Source organism: Oratosquilla oratoria, chromosome 10, assembly GCF_046742065.1.
Source record: "Oratosquilla oratoria isolate Oo_2021 chromosome 10, ASM4674206v1, whole genome shotgun sequence".
Lineage (NCBI taxonomy): Eukaryota > Metazoa > Arthropoda > Malacostraca > Stomatopoda > Squillidae > Oratosquilla > Oratosquilla oratoria.
In genome coordinates, this window is record NC_134786.1 from 23,944,717 (window position 1) to 23,952,216 (window position 7,500).

The window sequence follows — 7,500 nt, forward strand, 5'->3', positions numbered from 1 at the left end:
TGACCTCACCCAGAAACTTCTAACCTCCAGTGACCTCTCCCAAAATTTGGGATGACCTCTCCCAATACCCTTACCATACTGCCTTTTAAGGACTGACAGTCGGCCAGAGACCATTCACATTTCCCTTCATCTTCGACGATAGTAGACCTAGTTAGCCTTGATATTATAGTTCTTCTCACCCTGAAGAAGCCTCCGTGAGAGGCGAAAAGACTTAAGTTTTCGGTGATTGTGTCAACAGCTTTTGTACTGTTACCTTGTGTTATTATAACCATTGGCATTCAGCAGCGCCTTTTACTGCACCCTCTTCTCCATGATTTTGAAATCATGAATGATTATGTTCATACTTTGAACTGTGAAGACAAAAGATTATTCTTCAAACTGAAGAATTTGAACCTCAAGATAGCCAAAGCTATTAGCGCAGTTGATTTTAATCAAAATTGTCTACGTGAAAACCTGTGCCCTAGAAATATATATATTGAGGAATGGACGACAAAATGAGTGGCAGGGTGGTGAGATAAACACCGAGAATGATTGAAGTTTTTATTAACTGACGTTTCGCTCTTAACAGAGCTTCTTCAGAGTGTACAAACATGGTCAGGAAATCAACAATCTTATACCTTACATCATTCCGCGTTCCTTCCTTAACCCACCCCATCCCTCCCTCTCGTACCCTTCAACTCCTGTAGGACCATCCAGCCGGGCGTTTTGGACAGCTTAATAAAACGATCCCGATGGTTACAGCAGGGCTGGATGCTATTAAAGCTGCCTCAACTATTTTTCGTTTTTTCTTGTCTAGCCCTTGTTTTAATATTTCCACTCCGTCCCAGTTAGGTAAATGTCCATATTTCTCCGCATGAACCACCAAGGCGTTTGATGTTCTGTGGGCCCTCAGGTCACTCTTGTGCTCATATGTCCGCTTGTGTAGGCCTCTTCCTGTCTCCCCAAAGTAGTTTAAGTCACAGCCACCACATGGGATTCTGTAAACCATGCTGTTGTTATTATGTTCTTTTCTACCCTTACCTCTCACTACTTCACCTATCTTCGTACTGGATGTACTGGCGATCTTCAGCCCTGCTCTGCGGAGTAAATGTCCTAACTCTTCTGTGTACTTGGAGTTGGGCACTACAATGAAGCCACCTTCCTTAGTCTCCTTGATCTCATCCTTTCTCTTTTTAATTATTTTAAGCGCTATTTTCTTCAAACTATGGAGTAACCCTTCTGGATATTTAAGTCCTGAGAATACTTTAAAGATGTATTTGACCTCTCTGTCAATATGTTTTTCACTGCATACCCGGAACGCTCTGAGAAAAAATCAAATTATTACTCCTCTATTTATCCTTTCACTATGTGCCGAAAAGTAATGAATGAGGTCATTTTTGTTTGTAGCTTTTCTGTGGACCGAGAAACCCACCGTACCGTTATCCTTCCTCCAAATTACTATATCTAGTGATTCTTCGGGATAATGTGGTGGTCGTCCTTCCCACCACATTATCCCGAAGAATCACTATACACTTGCAACACGGAGGGCCTAAGCAACACCATTGGACCCAGCATCGACGCCACCTTGATAGGGAGACTATGGTAAAAAACACCGAAGTTGGAAGCCATCTGGATAAAGGAGCTGCAACCTGCCATTAATAGGCAAGTAAATGACTTCGCCCTCCTCCCTAGCATGAAACCTGTTCGGAGGAGCCAGATGGGCAATCCCAAGAATTCGGGGTCTCCTCCACAGAGACTTCCCATTCCCCGCCAAAGAGAAGAACATCCTGCCAGTCGTCGTTCCCAAAGACTGAGAAGCAGATTGGCGCCGAACCCGGGAGTGGCCTCTCCGAGTACTGTTTCCGCTTACCAGTGATCTCTCCTAGTGTTCGTGCTCATACGTGTGACCTCTTCCAGTTTCAACACGGTGACTTCTCTCCGTGCTTTTCACTTCATTTAAAATATGCTCCCTTTCCATTCTTATTCACATCAACTGATGATGCAGAAAGATCTGCGAAACGTTTTGAAATTTAATTTGTTCTGCTTGTATTTTGTTTTTTGCTGTATTCTTTGCACTCTTTTTCTTGTATTTTGTTTACTGTGTGTTGTATTTTTTGTGTTCAATATAACTTTTGTTTCCTATGAGTTTTGGAAATTTGATTTACTCCCTTTCCCCCTACCAGAAATCTACTTTTCGCAAGCTTGAGAGCTCACGGAAAAAATTAATTAATAATTCTTTTGCTGTCGTTTTTAACAATATATATATATATATATATATATATATATATATATATATATATAATATATATACATGCCACTAGATTGGTTTCTCTCTCTAACATATTTCTTGTGTTGATTGATTCGTGTTTTGAGTGTTTTAGCAGTCTGACCAACATAAAACTGATCACAAAATTTACAAGGTATTTTGTACACACACCCTTTATCACTATTGACAGAATTATTTATGAGCAATTGTCTTACAGTGTTCTTATTATTAAAAACTACATTAATGTTGAAATAGCGTAATATATTTGGAATGTTTTTCAGGTTCTCTTGGTACGGTAGAATTAGCAAGTTATTCATATTGAAAGTTTGGGTTGACCTAAGGTTATGAAATGTCCTTTTAGCACGATTGTAAGCTGTATCAAGAACATGTGTGGGGTATTGCAGCTTAGTACCAATATCGTAAATACATCTTATTTCATCATCGATGTACTCTGGGCTGCAAATGCGTAGAGCCCTAAGGAACATCGAAGAAAAAAACAGATAGTTTTACGCCATCAGGGTGTGAGGAATAATAGAGTATATATGAACAAACTTTTGTTGGTTTACTTAATAATTTGGTCAGTTTCATTAAGTTCACGGTGGAGATAGAGAATGAAGGTATTTTGCCTTTCCTTGATTGTAATATCTACCGCCGTGAAAGTGAGTTGAAGTTTAGTGTATATCGTAAACCAACCAATGTTTGTTCATATATACACTATTATTCCTCACACCCTGATGGCGTAAAACTATCTGTTTTTTCTTCGATGGTTACCAAGACGGTATCAAATGTCACGTGTACTTGTTCCACTACCTCTCCGAATTCCCTCTTTACCATGTCTCACTCAGTCATATATTCTGTATCTTGCTTCTTCACCTTATAATTCCTTCTTTGTATCAGCACTGAAGATGTAATTATACGAAAGCGCTCTGCTTCGTTAGTTTACTTTTTCCTAGTGATTATTTACGCATTTGTGAACACATGTTCCTAGTGTTTTTATTGCATACATATGTATATGTATATATGTATGTATATATGTATGCATATATATATATATATATATATATATATATATGTATGTATATTAGTATACATACACACAAACTTGATATTTGGTGACACGCTATTGTCAGTTCGTAACCACTGCAGGTTCTTCAGTCTCTGACATTGATTTGTATTTTCAGTAACGGCACGGACGGGAATATATATATATATATATATATATATATATACATATATATATATATATATATACATATATATATACATATATACATATATATGTATACATATATACATATATGTATATATATATATACATATATATTTATATTTATATATATATATGTATATATATATATATATATATACATATATGTTAGTATACATACACACAAACGTTTGGTGACACGCTATTGGCAGTTCGGAACCTCTGCAGGTTCTTCAGTCTCTGACATCGATTTGTATTTTTAGTAACGGCACGGACGGGAGAAAATAAATAAATATATATATACGTATATATATATATATATATATATATATATATATATATATATATATTTATACATATATATATATATATTTATATATACACACACACACATATATATATATATATATATATATACATATATATATATATATATATATATACATATAATAATAATAATAATAATAATAATAATAATAATAATAATAGTAATAATAATAATAATAATAATAATAATAATAATAATAATAATAATAATAATAATAATAATAATAATAATAATAATAATAATAATAATAATAATAATAATAATAATAATAATAATAATAATAATAATAATAATAATAATAACAATAATAATAATAATGATAATAATAATGTTGTTTTCATTAGCTCACCAAAATTATCATTGCATCATTACTATTCCCTATACAGAATGTCATAATTTGCAAAATTTGACTAAGAAGCTAGACACCAAGTAAAGAAGTGGAAACCAGAAATCATAACAAAAGAATATAGAGAACAACAACGACCCTTTCCCTGCTTGCGTACAAATTGAGTTTATATTATTCTATCCTTGCGTTGCTTGTCTTTTTTTTTCTTTCTTTTTTTTTTCTTTCTTTTTTTGACGCGGTCGTGCGATCCCTATCAACCCTTCCACTGCCGCAACTCCCACATCCGGTGGCGAGTGGCAGAGTTTGGCAGACGGAGAAGACCTCGCCCTGGTTGCCCCGGTGGTGGTGGCAATGGAGTTGGCGGTGGTGGCGGCGGCGGTGGTGACACTAGTGGTGGTGGTATTGGTGGTGGTGGCACTGGTGGTGGTGATGGCGGCGGTGGTTTTGCGTGTTTAATTTAACTATTCTTAGCACCCGACCTAGAATGGACCAAAAGGCCTCCTGTCAGTAAGCCCTTCCTGTGTATTCCTTTGTGTGTGGAGGGGAAGGTAAGTGAGGTGAGGGAAGGGAGAAGGGAAGGCGGAAGGGAAGGTAAGGTTGGGTAAGGAAAGTACGGGAGGCAGAGATGGGTGGTGAAGGTAGGATGAAGCAGGGTTGGGTGGGAAAGATAGAGGCAGAGAAGGGTTGTGTTGGTAGAGAAGGTGGGAGAGACAGAGTTTGGTGGTGAAGGTAAGTGAAACAGAGTTGGGTTGGGAAGCTAGGGGTAGGGAAGGGTTGGGTAGGGTAGGGTAGGGTAGGTCGGAGTAGGGTAGGGTAGGATAGAGTGGGTTAGGGTAGGATAGGACGGGGTAGGGTAAGGTAGGAGTAGGGTAAGGTAGGGTAGGGGAGGAGGGAGTAGGGTAGGGGAGGAGGGAGTAGGGTAGGGAAAGAAAAGGAGAATAAGAAAAAGGAAGGAAATGAAAGAAGGGGACATGAAGGGAAGGAGAGGGGAAAGGAAAGGAAGGGAAGGAGAAGGAAAGAAAGGGAAGAAAGGGGGAAAGGAAGGAAAGGAAAGGGAAGGGTGTGGGGAGGGGAAGTCTGAAATAGAAGTGGATGGGAAAAGAGGAGAGGAAAGGGAAGGGGAGAGGGGGAACTATCTGTTTGACGCATTCTAGCCACTGCCAGGCGGTTTTATTCGGCTGAAGGGAATGCCATGCCCTGCCCTGGCCTGCCCAATGCACAAGAGATTCCGTTGTTTCCTTACCAAGTACAGTCAAGAACAAAAGTCGTAACCCGCCCATATTTTTTATGAAACAAAATTAAAAAAATTTGCATGACCTTTTTTTAATCTATTCAAGATAATTACCCAACAGTAAGTTAGATATTATACAGAAAAATATTTCACGTACTCCGCAAGATTAAAAATCATATTGACGTCGTGAGAACTATAGCGTGTGTAAAAAAAAAATGCTCGTAACTGTACATACCGTCAAAATCACACACATCCACCTCTCAGGATCCTGCTCAAAGCATCACAATACAGCAACCCGTTACTGTTCCATTTGAGCAAGGAGATAGGTGTATGTGGTGTGTGTGTAAGGTCACCCACAGATCCGGCTGTATACCCCAACTCTCAACCGATGAGAAAACTGCTGTCAATCACGAGTCCAGCGCATGAATCACATGCTTTCTTTATCATCACCAAGACAGTCTCTTTAATAACGAAACACCTTTGCTGAATATCAACATTAGACTGAAATTCCATTATCATACATCTGTAGATACGCATATAACCCCTTCTCGTTTCCTTTGTTCTAGCTGCCGTCCGACGATTTTATCCAGAGGGGTAACCCCCCTTCTTCTACGATCATTCCTTTTACTGCGTTTTATGAATATTCTTCTATTCTCAGCTGCCGTCGGGTGATTTTATTCTGCTGTGGAACCACCATCCCGACCTCCCACAGCACAACGTCACATTGATATTAAAGTAATACGTTTCTTCTTGTCTTCGTCTTCTTCAGGCTCGTCTCTCGTTCATTACGCTCCAACCTTGAATTCTCAGAGGACTTTCTTCAGTTAGTTCTCCCTCGTCATCCCTACGACTGATTAACAAAGCCCGAAATGTCTCAAGTACACGCTGTCACTTACAAAATAAAGTAATATATTAAATAAAGAAATGAAATAAAATAAAATTAAATTAAATGAAACAAAATAAAATAAAATAAGATAAAATAAAATAAAATAAGATCAAACAAAACAAATCAAACTAAATAAATAAAGATAAAGAGATAGATGAATAAATGAAATAAACAAGTATATTGCTAAATAAAAAAGAATAATCAAAGAAAATAAGATAAAAAAAAAGTAAAATGAGTAAACAACACAAAATAAAATAAACATATATATGTAAAAATAATCAAATTAAGAAAAAAAAAGACAAGTCATGTATAATGGTGGGACACCCGCGGGAGGAGACGGACAAAGACCGCCCATCTCCCCAACAGGTGTGGTGCCTGGCGTGGTGGTGGGAGTGCTTAGTGCAACTTTAGTGGTGCTTGGTGTGCCATTAGTGGTAATAATGATTGACATGGTGGTGATAGCTGAATTGATGGGTTTAGTGTTGTAGCGAGTGCAACAGTGGGCTGTGATGGATGCAGGTGTAGTGGATGTGGATGTAGGTGTAGTGGATGTGGGTGTAGGTTTAGTGGATGTGGATGTACGTGTAATGGATTTGCGTGTAGCAGATGTGGGTGTAGTGGATGTAGGTATAGTGGATGTGGGTGTAGTGGATGTAGGTATAGTGGATGTGGGTGTAGTGGATGTAGGTATAGTGGATGTGGGTGTAGTGAATGTAGGTATAGTGGATGTGGGTGTAGTGGATTTAGGTATAGTGGATGTAGGTATAGTGGATGTGGGCGTGGGTGTTGTTGTTGTTATTGTTGTCGTTCCCTAGACTGTCTGTCCGAGCAGTCCCGTCTCCCCAAGGAATGCTACTGCCGAAACTGGGTTTTCCCACAAATCCTTTATAGAGTGTATGTTGTGTTGTTTGCGTGCATGATTGTGTATAATGCAGTCTTCCATTATGTGTTGTATGGTATGGGGTGAAGTGTTACATCCTGGGCAGCTGTTCACAATGCGGTCATCCAGCCTCTTCTGGTAGCTTAGAAGTGCTGGGTGGTGGCCACACCGCAGTCTGGCCAAGTGGACTCTGTCCTTTCGTGGGAGAGAGGATTCAGAAGGGTGGATATCGGGGTCTGACATGCAACAGTGTGTTGTCTTTCAGTGTGTTAATGGAGCGGTGTGTGATATGATTATGAATATGTTTCCAGAGGCTGGTATTTGGTGGTTGTGGAGGAAGAGAAGAAAGTATTTGTGCGTAATAAAGGTCTTTGGGT